Genomic DNA, 11,884 nt, shown 5'->3' with positions numbered 1-11,884 from the left:
ATGACTTGAGCAAGTAATAAATCTTCATTGTGTGAGGTCACCGCAATTTGGAAGTTTTTCACATATGTTGACTGATACATGCACTGGGTCATCTGTATTAGTCCCCTCGTTCCTCCTATAATTGGTAATATGTATTCACAATGCACCTAGCTAAATACTAGGATCTGGTGAGTTTTCTGTCATAGTCTGTGTGAATAGCATTTTTCTCTGTACTGTGGCAAACTAATTACATTGGTCTTAAAAATATTTGTTTTCCCTTGCCCAAGGTAAACATCTTGAGCTATCAAACCAAGAAGTGACTAACACCTGTTATTAAGCACTCAATTTCTAAATCCTAGGAAAAATATCTAACTCAACACTTCAATACCTTTACAGATAAAATATGCTGCTCCATTCAGGATTGTGGAGTTGCCAGAGAAAGTCCTCCCTTTTTTGTTGCCACATTGCCTACAGACAGTGGCAGTCATCCTTCCGTTATAAAGTAGCCTGCTCTATTTGGTAGGCAATCTATCTGTACCAGGAAAGCATTTGATCAGCAATAGAGGAATGAACCTTCATAACTTTTGCTCGGCATAGCCTATGAGCAGAGAGATTTGCTTTCTTCTTGCTCCAAAAATATGATGCTGTTCTCCTTAATGGAGAGCTCTGTGGTTTTGGTGAATGACTTTCTGAGATTGTGTTTTTGAGGCCCTCCAACAGGAGCTGTTTCTGTATGTAAATACCTTGTAAATACCAACATTCTAGAGATACAGGGGTGGGGTGTGAGGTACTGGAGGGAAGGTAAAGATGAAGATTAGAAACTAAAGCCTTGACCTTTTCCATATTGTCTCCAAAAAAACTAAACCAAAGTAACCCTTGGCAGATTATATCCTTTTTGTACCTTTCAATTGTACATAGTAGTGATCACCTCAATGCTGTTGCTTTTCATCAAAAGCAATTGGAACTCTGCAATGTCACAATGTTAGCCAACCTCTTTTAGTTCTCAGCCTCAGATCTCATGGAAGGCTGCACTGTTTATCTGGAAATCATCAGAGAAGCAGAAAGCCATAAATAGTCCTCCTCCAAACCCATTCTGTCCCCTGTACCCCACACTTGGCTCTGGCAGAAGTTGGCACAGGCACGGAGCAACTGGCTTTGCCACTGAAAGTCAATGAAGGTATGTTTCTGAGAAGACCTACTGCCTCCATTGAGAAATTGGAGCCACTTTACCCTTCATCCCATGGTGGGTACGTGTTCTGCTTGGTATGCATAGAACAGCAAGGCCCTGTGACTTTGCCTCTTGGCTCCAGAGTCTCTTAATGGACTTGGAAAGAATTATGTAAGTGAGATGTAAAAACTGGAAGAGAAAGCCCTGTTTTTATTAATAGTATTAAACTCTTTTGGGCCCTGGAAATTGGCTTTATTTAATTTTTTTGTGACCATGTGTAAGGTCACCAATATTTTGGCAAAGCGCACCATTCTGCCATGTGGTGCCATATGGGAACTATGCCCACAGTACTCCGTCATCTGCTGTTGGTAAATATTACATAGAAGCAGGCCGGGCGCAGTGGCTCACGCCTGTAACCCTAACACTCTGGGAGGCCGAGGCGGATGGATTGCTCAAGGTCAGGAGTTCAAGACCAGCCTGAGCAAGAGCGAGACCCCGTCTCTACTACAAAATAGAAAGAAATAATCTGGACAACTAAAAAAATATATATGTATAAAAAATTAGTCGGGCATGGTGGCATGTGCCTGTAGTCCCAGCTACTTGGGAGGCTGAGGCAGAAAGATTGCTTGAGCCCAGGAGTCTGAGGTTGCTGTGAGCTAGGCTGATGCCACGGCACTCTAGCCCGGGCAACAGATCAAGACTCTGTCTAAAAAATATATATATATATTAAATAGAAACTATATTACAGCACTTTCTATAGCATGTGGACTGGCCTGTGTGTTAGGATAGCGTGATGTTGGTAGCTATTGAAATGGAGAGGTGGGAGCTGTTAGGAATATTTTCTCAGTTGTCATCAGGGCAGAGGCCAGCAGAATAACAACTGGCCCACTTGTGACACACATGTCTCTTCCCAGCTCTCCTCCTATTCCTTCCCTTCCCTCCCACTTTTAGCAGTGAAGGAAGGAAGGAAGGGAGGGAGTGAGAAAGAGAGAGAGAGAGAGAGAGAGAAAGAAAAGAAAGAGAGAGAGGGAGGGAGGGAGGGAGGAAGGAAAGAAGAAAGGAAGGAAGGAAGGAGAAAAGGCAGGAAAGAGAAAAAAGCAAGTGAGCATTTAACTGGTTTCACCAATTATATAGTCTTGATGGGGTTTTTTTTCCCTTTTCCTTTCCATTTTTAACAAAAATAAATCAAGTTCCTAAATTTGGGATTAGTTATGCAAATATTCAGTGCTCCCTTTGTTTAAAAATTCTTGGCAGTTGATACTAGGACATCAGAATATAAGTAGCATCAAGCGTGTATTATTATACCCAGCTGAACAGCTGCAGTACTTATATTTAATTCCCTACGTTATACACAACCCTTACCTTTCTGTAATGATGTCAGTTCTCGTGTAAAGCTTTCATGAGTTTCTCTCCAGGAGCCCTTGCCAATAGTAGTAGAGAATGCACGGATAATTGAAAAATCAGAGATAACTCAAAAATCTCATTCTAGGCAGTGGTTTCTCAAATTCTCTTTCATCAAAGAGTGGACCAAGAGACGAGACTGTCTTTTCTATGTCTTTCCCATTGACTAGGGGGAAGGCTTGGAGCTATGAAATAGGTAACGTGGTAGGGGAAAAAGAAAAAGCAAGAAATCCAAATGTAGTTATCCTCATTCTGAATAATTACTCCCTAGATAATAAAATCACCAATATCATCTACCAATCAATAAATATTTTTATCATAGAAAATACTGCAGAAAAAATATAGCATGGACCCTGCACAGTTAGACCTGTCTATTTAGAGAGATGTGATTAACATAGAATGAATAATTTCAGAGCATGCAACTCTAATGGCAGTCAGAATGCACAAAGGTGAGAGATGGTTGTGGTCCAGCATAGACATTTGAGTTACGCCTTTGAAGGATAATTTTTGTGTTAGTGTGAAGAGAAGAGTGACTTAGAGTCCCTGCAAGCCTTGCTGAAAGTCATGTGATCACTCCATGGAGCCATAAGGCTAGAGCTCAGAATTTAAAGTCTCCACAGTGGACATAGGAAATAAAGGCCCACCCCCTGAAGGCAAGAGCAGCTGTAGAAGGGTTTTGGAGGATTCGATAGAGGAGCCATGGACCAGTAGATTCGTATGTGCTGCTCAGCCCCAAAACCAAGTGAACCTATACCTCCAACATCAGACCAACCTGCTGGCACAGTGACTGAGAACGTGGAAGTAGGGTTCTGCCCCTTCTCTCTTCTCCGTCACCCCACAAAAAACAAAATGAAATGAAAACAGTGTACTTCTGGTTTCTTCAGACTTTTGATTCTCGCACCTTTCGTCTCAAAAAATTGCCTTCATTTAAAAAAGCAGGTATGAAACCTAAGTGAAAGCTACAGGCACAATCTTTTTTGCAGCACAATTCATTTGCACTGTGAGGTTTAATCTCACTTAGTCTGTGGGAGACTTCCTTTGCCTGCGCTTGAGGGCGCATGCACACACTCTTTCTCTTTCACCCTAGGGGCTTATTTGCAGAGATGCTTTCATCACCTGTTGAATTTGAGATTTTAAACAGTCCCTGAGATTTAAAAAGGACACTTAGAGGCAGGAAAGAGAGAACTCGCACATCCCTTGCTAGGGATAGGCTGTGTGGCTCCTCCATCCCTGAGCTGGGAGCTCCAACTTGGCCTGGATTTCTGGTCTCTTAGGATTGACTCGGATCTCTAAGTCTCCAATCCTTGTGGAAAGCAGAAATATTTCCACCTTCTTATAACCATACGTAAAGGCTTAGAAGGAATTATGAATCACTTCCTGTTGAGAATTATAACACTAACATAGGAAGGGGAAAATTAATATTTAAAATATTCTCACCACAAGATCTAAATTTTCCTTTTGGATGTTTCTAAAGTTTTATTGATTCTAACTTTAATTATAGGCTGAATAAAAATCATTTTAGAATTTTGTATCCCAGATTGAGATGAGTTTTTCCCTTTCTTCCCTCATTCTATTGGGGGGAGGGAGAGGAGTGGTGGTACCAATGCTGAGGAAAAATTAAGCAACCTAATGAATTATTCTTCGTTAGTAATTTCTAATGTCTCTGTCAGGTAATAGCCATTTTCATAAAAATTTTCTAGAAACAATGCCTTATCCAAAATAAATGATTCTAAAGATTGTACTACAGTAGGCCAGCAGGGGAAAAGTCTGGGGACTTGGTAGTGTACTTTAAACGCTACCATATAGATGGCAACTTATTGCCCATGGGTAACCAACTATAGGCTTATGCACACAGAAAGCAGAGGAGGAAAAAACCTCATTAACCTCTATGTTGAAAGCTTGTTTAAAAAAAAAAAATTCACTACGTATTTAAATGATTCAATCCACTGAATGCTAAGTAAGAGGAAATCAACCTACTTTTTTATGGTCTTTGCTCCTGATTTACATCGCAGGTTTTAAGCTTTCCAGACTCTCACTGAGACTTTACCTGGTGTTTGCTCATCTCCTGGTAATATGATCCAATTTGGACAGTGGTTGTTTACAACTGGCCCTTTGTGACCAGCTAAAAAAGAGATGATGGACTCAGATCACTAAAATGGGCAATCAGCAGCCTCCAGGAATAAAGCGACACGGCCTCTTTGTTGGCTTTGAATGCCCACATTGAAACAGGATGATTTCACCTGGTGCGGCACCCCCAAAAGATAGCATCTCCACCTCCCTGCTCAAGCTCAAGTGCCTGTGGATGGGAATTTACTGCAATGTGCTGCCACAGAAAGGTGTGACCACACAGAATTTACAGATTTAAATAGACATGTTGTGAGAGGCAAGTAAACTGATATTATGTGATGACAGGCACTGTCCTCTTAGATCTGATACTCTGGTTGGGAAACATGACTTGCCCACACGAAACAACCAGAGAGCAATGCAAGAAAACCCAAAGACAGGTGCTACATTGTGTGGCAATGAGCCATATACTATTAGGGAAAGTTAGGGACAGATTTGTTTAGTAGATAGAATTTGAAGTAAGTTCTGATTTTAAAATCAAGATATCCTCTGGAATGAGACAGACGGCTGGCTTGGGCTGGAACAAGTGAGGCCAATAAATGGGCCACTGTTTACTTTCAGTTTTTCCATCCATTCAGCAAATAAATGAGAAACCTCTATATGCCAGGCAGTCTGCAGGGTGATGAGCATACCATATGGAACAAAACACAGAAATCCAGTGGAAAAAATGAGAGAAATGAGAGATATTTAGGTATACGAAGTAAAGAAATGAGATCTGGAAAATACCTTTTTCTTCACCAGAAGAAATTTGCATTCTCACTTTAAAAAAGAATGCTATTGAAAAGAGCATTTGTCTTATTTATAAGCAAGCAATAAAACAACAATAAACCAAGGTGGCATTTTCCTCTTAGCACTTTACAGGTTTTTATTCCATGGGTAGTAGAACACTTCTTTATTTCTAAACTTTATTTACTAAGTAAATAACCACACAGCACTTGAATTCAAATCTTTGATCTAAATTTCACAGATCTCTGATACTAAAATGTTTTCAGAGGAAAAGAGCTTCAAATGGTATAAAATATGAAGCATTTTCTTTATAGTTGTACAGTGTAGTAGAAAGAGTTTAAGAATTAAAATCAAAAGACTAGCTTCAAGTCCCAGTAGTACCCCTTTTTGCCATGATTTAGGAAAATTATTATTTCTGAACTTCAGTTCCTCACCTATAAAAAAGCCAAATGGTGGGGGTATTTTAAGAACCAAATAAGTTAATGTGAATCAAAGTGTGTCAGGAACTATAAACCATTATACCAATAGTAACTATTATTATTAATATTGCCTTTGTATAAAGGAGACGTGTATTATGTTATATACTGTTTGGGGCTTTTTTGTGTGTTTTGTGGTTTTTTAGATCTCTTTCATTACCCAGCACGATGCTTGGTACATAGTAGATAATAAATATTTGTTAAATGAAAAGATGAATAAAACAACAATGCTCCTGACCATATTGAGAGGATTTGTGCTGTGAATGATTTTTCTAGGAGTGGGGAAGAATCTTTGTACAGCTGGTTAAGTGAGGTTCCCATACATGACCTTGGAATTGTTTCTGTTTTCTTCTCTGTAGCACAACCCCTGGCCCTTGATGGGATCAAACCCATGTCTTTGGTGTCTCGAATGGCAGTTGTTCTAACTAGGAAAGTGAATCAATCCAGCTTAAGGAAAAAAAGATGACAGTATGTATTGAGCCCGAGGATGAGGCTGAGGGGAAACCGCCACAGAGGGAGAAGTGGTCCAGCAAGACTGACTTTGTGCTCTCCGTGGCTGGCGGCTTCGTGGGATTGGGCAACGTCTGGCGCTTCCCGCACCTCTGCTACAAAAACGGTGGCAGTGCGTTTCTCATACCCCATTTCATTTTCCTGTTCGGGAGCGGCCTGCGGGTGTTTTTCCTGGAGATAATCATCGGCCAGTACATCTCTGGAGGGGGCATCACCTGCGGGGAGAAAATCTGCCCCTTGTTCTCTGGCATCGGCTACGCCTCCATCGTGATCGTGTCCCTCCTAAACGTCCACTGCATCGTCATCCTGGCCTGGGCCATGTGCTACCTGTTCCGGTCCCTCCAGGAGGACCAGCCCTGGGCGCGCTGCAGCCACAGCTGGAACACGCCCCACCGCGTGGAGGACACCCTGCGCAAGAACAAGAGCGTGTGGATCGCCATCGGCACCAGCAACTGCGCCTCCCCCGTCATCGAGTTCTGGGAGCGCGACATTATGACCTTGTCCCTCGGCATCGATCACCTGGGCGCTCTGAAATGGGACCTCGCTCTCTGCCTGCTTTTGGTCTGGCTGATCTGTTTCTTCTGCATCTGGAAGGGCGTCAGGTCCCCGGGGAAGGTTGTCTACTTCACGGCCACGTTCCCGTTCGCCACGCTCCTGGCGCTGCTGATCCGCGGGCCGCCGCTGCCCGGTGCCGGCGAAGGCGTCAAGTTCTACCTGTACCCTGACATCACCCGCCTGGAGGACCGGCAGGTGTGGATCGACGCCGGGACACAGATCTTCTTCTCCTACGCCATCTGCCTGGGCGCCATGACCTCGCTGGGGAGCTACAAGTACAAGTACAACTCGTACAGGGTCTGTTTGCTGCTGAGATGCCTGAACAGTGGTACCAGTTTTGTGTCTGACTTCGCAGTTTTTTCCATCCTGGGCTTCATGCCACAAGAGCAAGGGGTGGACATTGCAGATGTGGCCGAGTCAGGTCCTGGCTTGGCCTTCATCGCCTACCCCAAGGCTGTGACGATGATGCCGCTGCCCACGTTTTGGTCTATTCTTTTCTTTATCGTGCTTCTCTTGCTCGGACTGGACAGCCAGTTTGTTGAAGTCGAAAGACAGATCACGTCCTTGGTGGACCTTTACCGTCCGTCCTAACGAAGGGTTATCATCGGGAAACCTTCATCGCCGTCATGTGCAGCATCAGTTACCTGCTGGGGTTGCCGATGGTGACGGAGGGTGGCACGTCTGTCTTCCAGCTCTTTGACTACTGTGCAGCTAGCGGTGTTTGCCTTTTGTGGGTTGCATTCTTTGGATGTTTTGTTATTGCCTGGATACACGGCGGTGACAACTTTCACGACGGTATGGAGGACATGATCGGCTACCGGCCCGGGCCCTGGATCAAGTACAGGTGGGCCGTGATGGCGTCTGTTCTCCGCGTTGGTTGCTTCATCTTCTCCCTCGTCAAGTACGTGCCCCCGACCCACGACAAGTCCTGCGTGTACCCCACCTGGGCCATCGGGCTGGGCTCGGCTCCGGCCCTGTCCTTCCTCCATGTTGTGTATCCCCTTGGTCATCGTCATCCGCCTCTACCAGCCGGAGAGGCCGTTGCTCGTGAGAGTCCGGTACCTGATGACCCCGAGGGAGCCCAACCGCTGGGCCGTGGCGCGCTCACGAAGCCCGCGCGCGTGGTGGTGGAGACTGATGTGAGCTCGCTCCGGTCGTCGGGGCGGCCGCTTTCCCGCTGTTTACTAACCTTAGATTCTCAGAGGACCAGGTTTACAGAGCTTTATATTTGCACTAGGATTTTTTTTTTTTTTTGTAATTGTCACAGAAAATTTGTTATCGTGCATATGTGCATATGTGTGTGTATTGTGTGCGCGTGTATTTTGTTTTGATTTGGGGATATTTTGTACAAAAAAAAACACACAAAAAACCCACGGACAGATGTCCGGGGAGAGGCAGAGCTTTCATACTGAATTAGATGTATTTTGTGGGAAAAAAAAAAGTCCTATAGGCTACAAGGTGTGCAGGCTTAAGAGGCCCACTATCTAAGTGATGAGTAAGAGAACAGAGGGACATGATTTGTGTCTCTTTAAGGAAAACAAATATAATGAGCTCACACTTTCACCTTCCATCCATCAAAACAGTGAGTGAGGGAATCACAGAACAGTGCTTTCTTCTAAAATCCCTTGTATCCAGACTTTCAGACATATCATACCCCTCACTTCCCTAAATTGTCACCTCTGTGTCATGCATACAGACATACGGGCAGATCGACAACAACCCTCACGGAAGCTATAACCACCCAGCATGTATGTTTTGCAACTCCAACTTACTTCCCATCCTGCCCATCCCCTGCACAAATCAGTTTTGAATGCCCGAGCTTGTCACCTGGTATACAAAAATGCAGTCTAACACTGTATTTATTAGCAACCCCTTTCCCTTATGTTTAATTTATTGTTACATTTTTTAAATGTACAAACAGTTATACCAGTTTTATACACAAAACCACAGGTACCGTTTTGTATCTGTCAAAATTCCAGCAGCCTGTGGAGAGCGACAGTTGAATAGATATCCTATGCTGCCATCTAGTGCTTTTGTTAAGACATGGGCTTGTACATTTTTCTGAAAATGAGGAAACAAAGGCAGCTCAAGGCACCCAAATTCTGGAACAGCTACTGATATGCATTATTAAACAGATGCATTTATGACACTTGGACCATATTCCCTGGAACCAAGCAACTTAACTTGTTTTCACACAACGGCAGCTTACATCCCTGCTCTTGACTGGCAAAACTCTGGCCTTCTACCCTAGTAGAGGCACCTGGTTTAAATCCAAACTGACTGGACAAGCAAAATGCCCCTCTGAGCCTCTTTCTACAGTTCCCATCTGGCCAAAGTTCTCTTGGCATGTCTCTTCCTCCAGGAGGGACAGTTTTATCTGAATGCCTTGCCTATTACTTCAGTTCTGGTAGAAGGCACAAAGGAGTCAGTCAGATGGCTTTTATTTTTTTTCAAATCATTATCTTTAAAATTGACTAAAACAGCAGCCATTTTCTTTGCAGTGGCCAAAAGTGAAGCTTCTGAATTTTCTCTTGCACCTCAGTTCACATGATTTGTGTCACTAGTTAGATCTTAGATCTGACTAGATCCTCTGAATCCCTTCCTTTATCTTTTCCTGGATCTCAAAAATATCTTTCTTCTCCTCAATTAATCAATCAGCACGTCTTTCTATCGCACACATGCTATGCTAAAAGCACTGTATCAGGCACCGGCTAGTGGGTGGATAAATAAAAAAAAAATAACCTTTCCATCTGTGTCTCTGATCACTTCCTGCCTTGTGGCCTCTAAGAGGCTTTACCATCCCTCTCCTTTCAAGACTCTTTAACCCTTTCCTCACTAGTGCTTCTTTTTCTTTTCCTTTAACTATGTACTAGCCTCTCTTCTGGATGAAATAAACGTAAAAACTTCCCTTGATTCCTCTGTACATTCCTGCTCCTGGCAAATTTCTTCCTTCTGTGCTTGTATCTTTTCATATTTTATCTGATGAAATGAAGAATTCACTAACCCAGTAGATTATTGTTCAAACATGGAATCAACTGCCTGACAAATTAGGGGTGCCCTTCCAACACGGCAGAGTGAGTATGTTAGGGCTGCAGTTCCCGAATGTGATCCCTGAAATGGAGAGGAAGTTATAATAGATGACCCCTAAGTTCCTTCCAATTTTGATTCTGTTGTATTTAAACTTAGTTTTATTACAATCTCCACTTCTCCAGCCACTCCTTACTTAACCCTGCCTGTAAACTCATAACTTTCTCAAAAGGAAGTTAGCCTCTCCAGGTGGTTAAATTTCATGTTGCCTTTTAGAATTTATTGCTTCATCATGACACCCTGACTGCATCCCTTTCTTGAAGCATTCTCCTCTCTATGCTACTTGCTAATTCTATTTTTCAAATGCCTCATTGTTTTCAATTTTTTTTTTTACTGATTTCCTATCTTCCTTTATGGAGACTTCATTTAAACTTGGATTTTTGTCCATATATTGTTTATAACTTTACAAATTTATTTACTCACCCCCACTGTACCCTAAAAACAATGTTTCATGATGACGGTGATGGTGGCAATGATGATAATGGTGATGATGACAATAATTTGTTGACATGATTCAACCTTTACAAAAATTGATCCAAAACCTTCCATTTCCACAAGGATTTTTCAACCTCTTTCCAGACCCCTACCACCATTTATCTTTGTGGCAGAATACTTCTTGGTTGGCCCATCAACACTATGACAGTGAACTTTGGGCTTGTGACTCTCTCCCTCAAACATACTTCCCAAGTCTGTCCATTACTATCAATGGCAGTACCATGCCCAATCTTCAACCAAGCTCAGTATCTTAGATTCATTTTGGATTTATCGTTCTTTTGCAGGGCCCTATATTTCATCTTTATCCAAGTTTTGCAATTTCCTTCTTCCTGATTTCATTCAAATATGAATCTTCATTTCCACTTCAGCAGCCAGTGCACAAATCCTCATTGGCTTGCACCTGGGTTGCAGAGTAACTTCTGGGCAGTTCTTCTGGCTTCCAGTTCTACTTCTGTACCAGTTCATCTCACAAAGAAGTCTGCGTAGTCTTTCAACCAGTTTGCTGTCATGTAACTTCCCTGTTAAAATCCATAACAGCTTCTTACTGCCTCTCAATATCACACCAAATTTTTGTAGCTTCACACACTCAAGGCCCTTCTCCAACTATATCCCGTTTTCTTCCACTTGCTCCCTCAACACATCCCAAGTTCCAATCAAAGTCATATTTCTGGCATTCCTTGTACAGAAATATTTTACACACAGCAGTCTTTCCCTCTGGAACTTTTTATTCACTCCTTCCAAAAACTAGGTCTTATTAATCTCTCGAAATGCACATGTACCTGATGGAAATCTAAGATGGATCATATCTGTCCCTGATATCTTCTCTACTCTGAGATCCTCCCTCAGTGGTGTCAATTTCAGGAAAATACAGGGAAATTTTAATATGCATTAAAATATTGCTAGTAGGCCATTGTTTGATGCCCTCTGTTACCTCAATAGGTTGTCCTTGCTTTCTGCCATGGGTGCATGGTGTCATGCCTTACCAGGAGAGCCACATGGTATCTCATTTATGTGGTTTATTGCTGAGGTTGGATACCCATGTCATTTTTGGATTAGGGAGGTTTTTGGGATAGGATCCCTCCATCATGCCCTCAATGAATAATGAAGATGAAGTAAGAGGGCAATCCAAGAACTTCTTGACATTGTGATTTGATGCATCCATTTTGACATAATCATGTTGATGTAGCTGCTTTGACATCAAAATGGCACTTTCAAAATATAAAATCACTGTTTTCTTTGTTGTGTCATTACTAATTAACATGTGAAACCAATATCCTTGACCCTTACTATATTCTTAACTCTGACCATGATGCATATTTTAAAACACTGAAAGTCAGAGGCTAAAATATTAAGTCAAAGCCAT

General features: G+C 42.6%; 1 pseudogene; it reads left to right on the top strand.

Moving 5' to 3' along the window:
• The first annotated feature begins 6,336 nt into the window (after nt 1-6,336).
• On the top strand, nt 6,337-8,082 carry LOC105813231 (annotated as a pseudogene).
• The last annotated feature ends 3,802 nt before the right edge of the window (nt 8,083-11,884 follow it).

The sequence above is a fragment of the Propithecus coquereli genome, unplaced genomic scaffold (assembly GCF_000956105.1).
Source record: "Propithecus coquereli isolate 6110/MARCELLA unplaced genomic scaffold, Pcoq_1.0 Scaffold273, whole genome shotgun sequence".
NCBI lineage: Eukaryota > Metazoa > Chordata > Mammalia > Primates > Indriidae > Propithecus > Propithecus coquereli.
The sequence above is the reverse complement of the archived record's forward strand: the minus strand, read 5'-3'. Positions and strand labels throughout refer to the sequence as shown.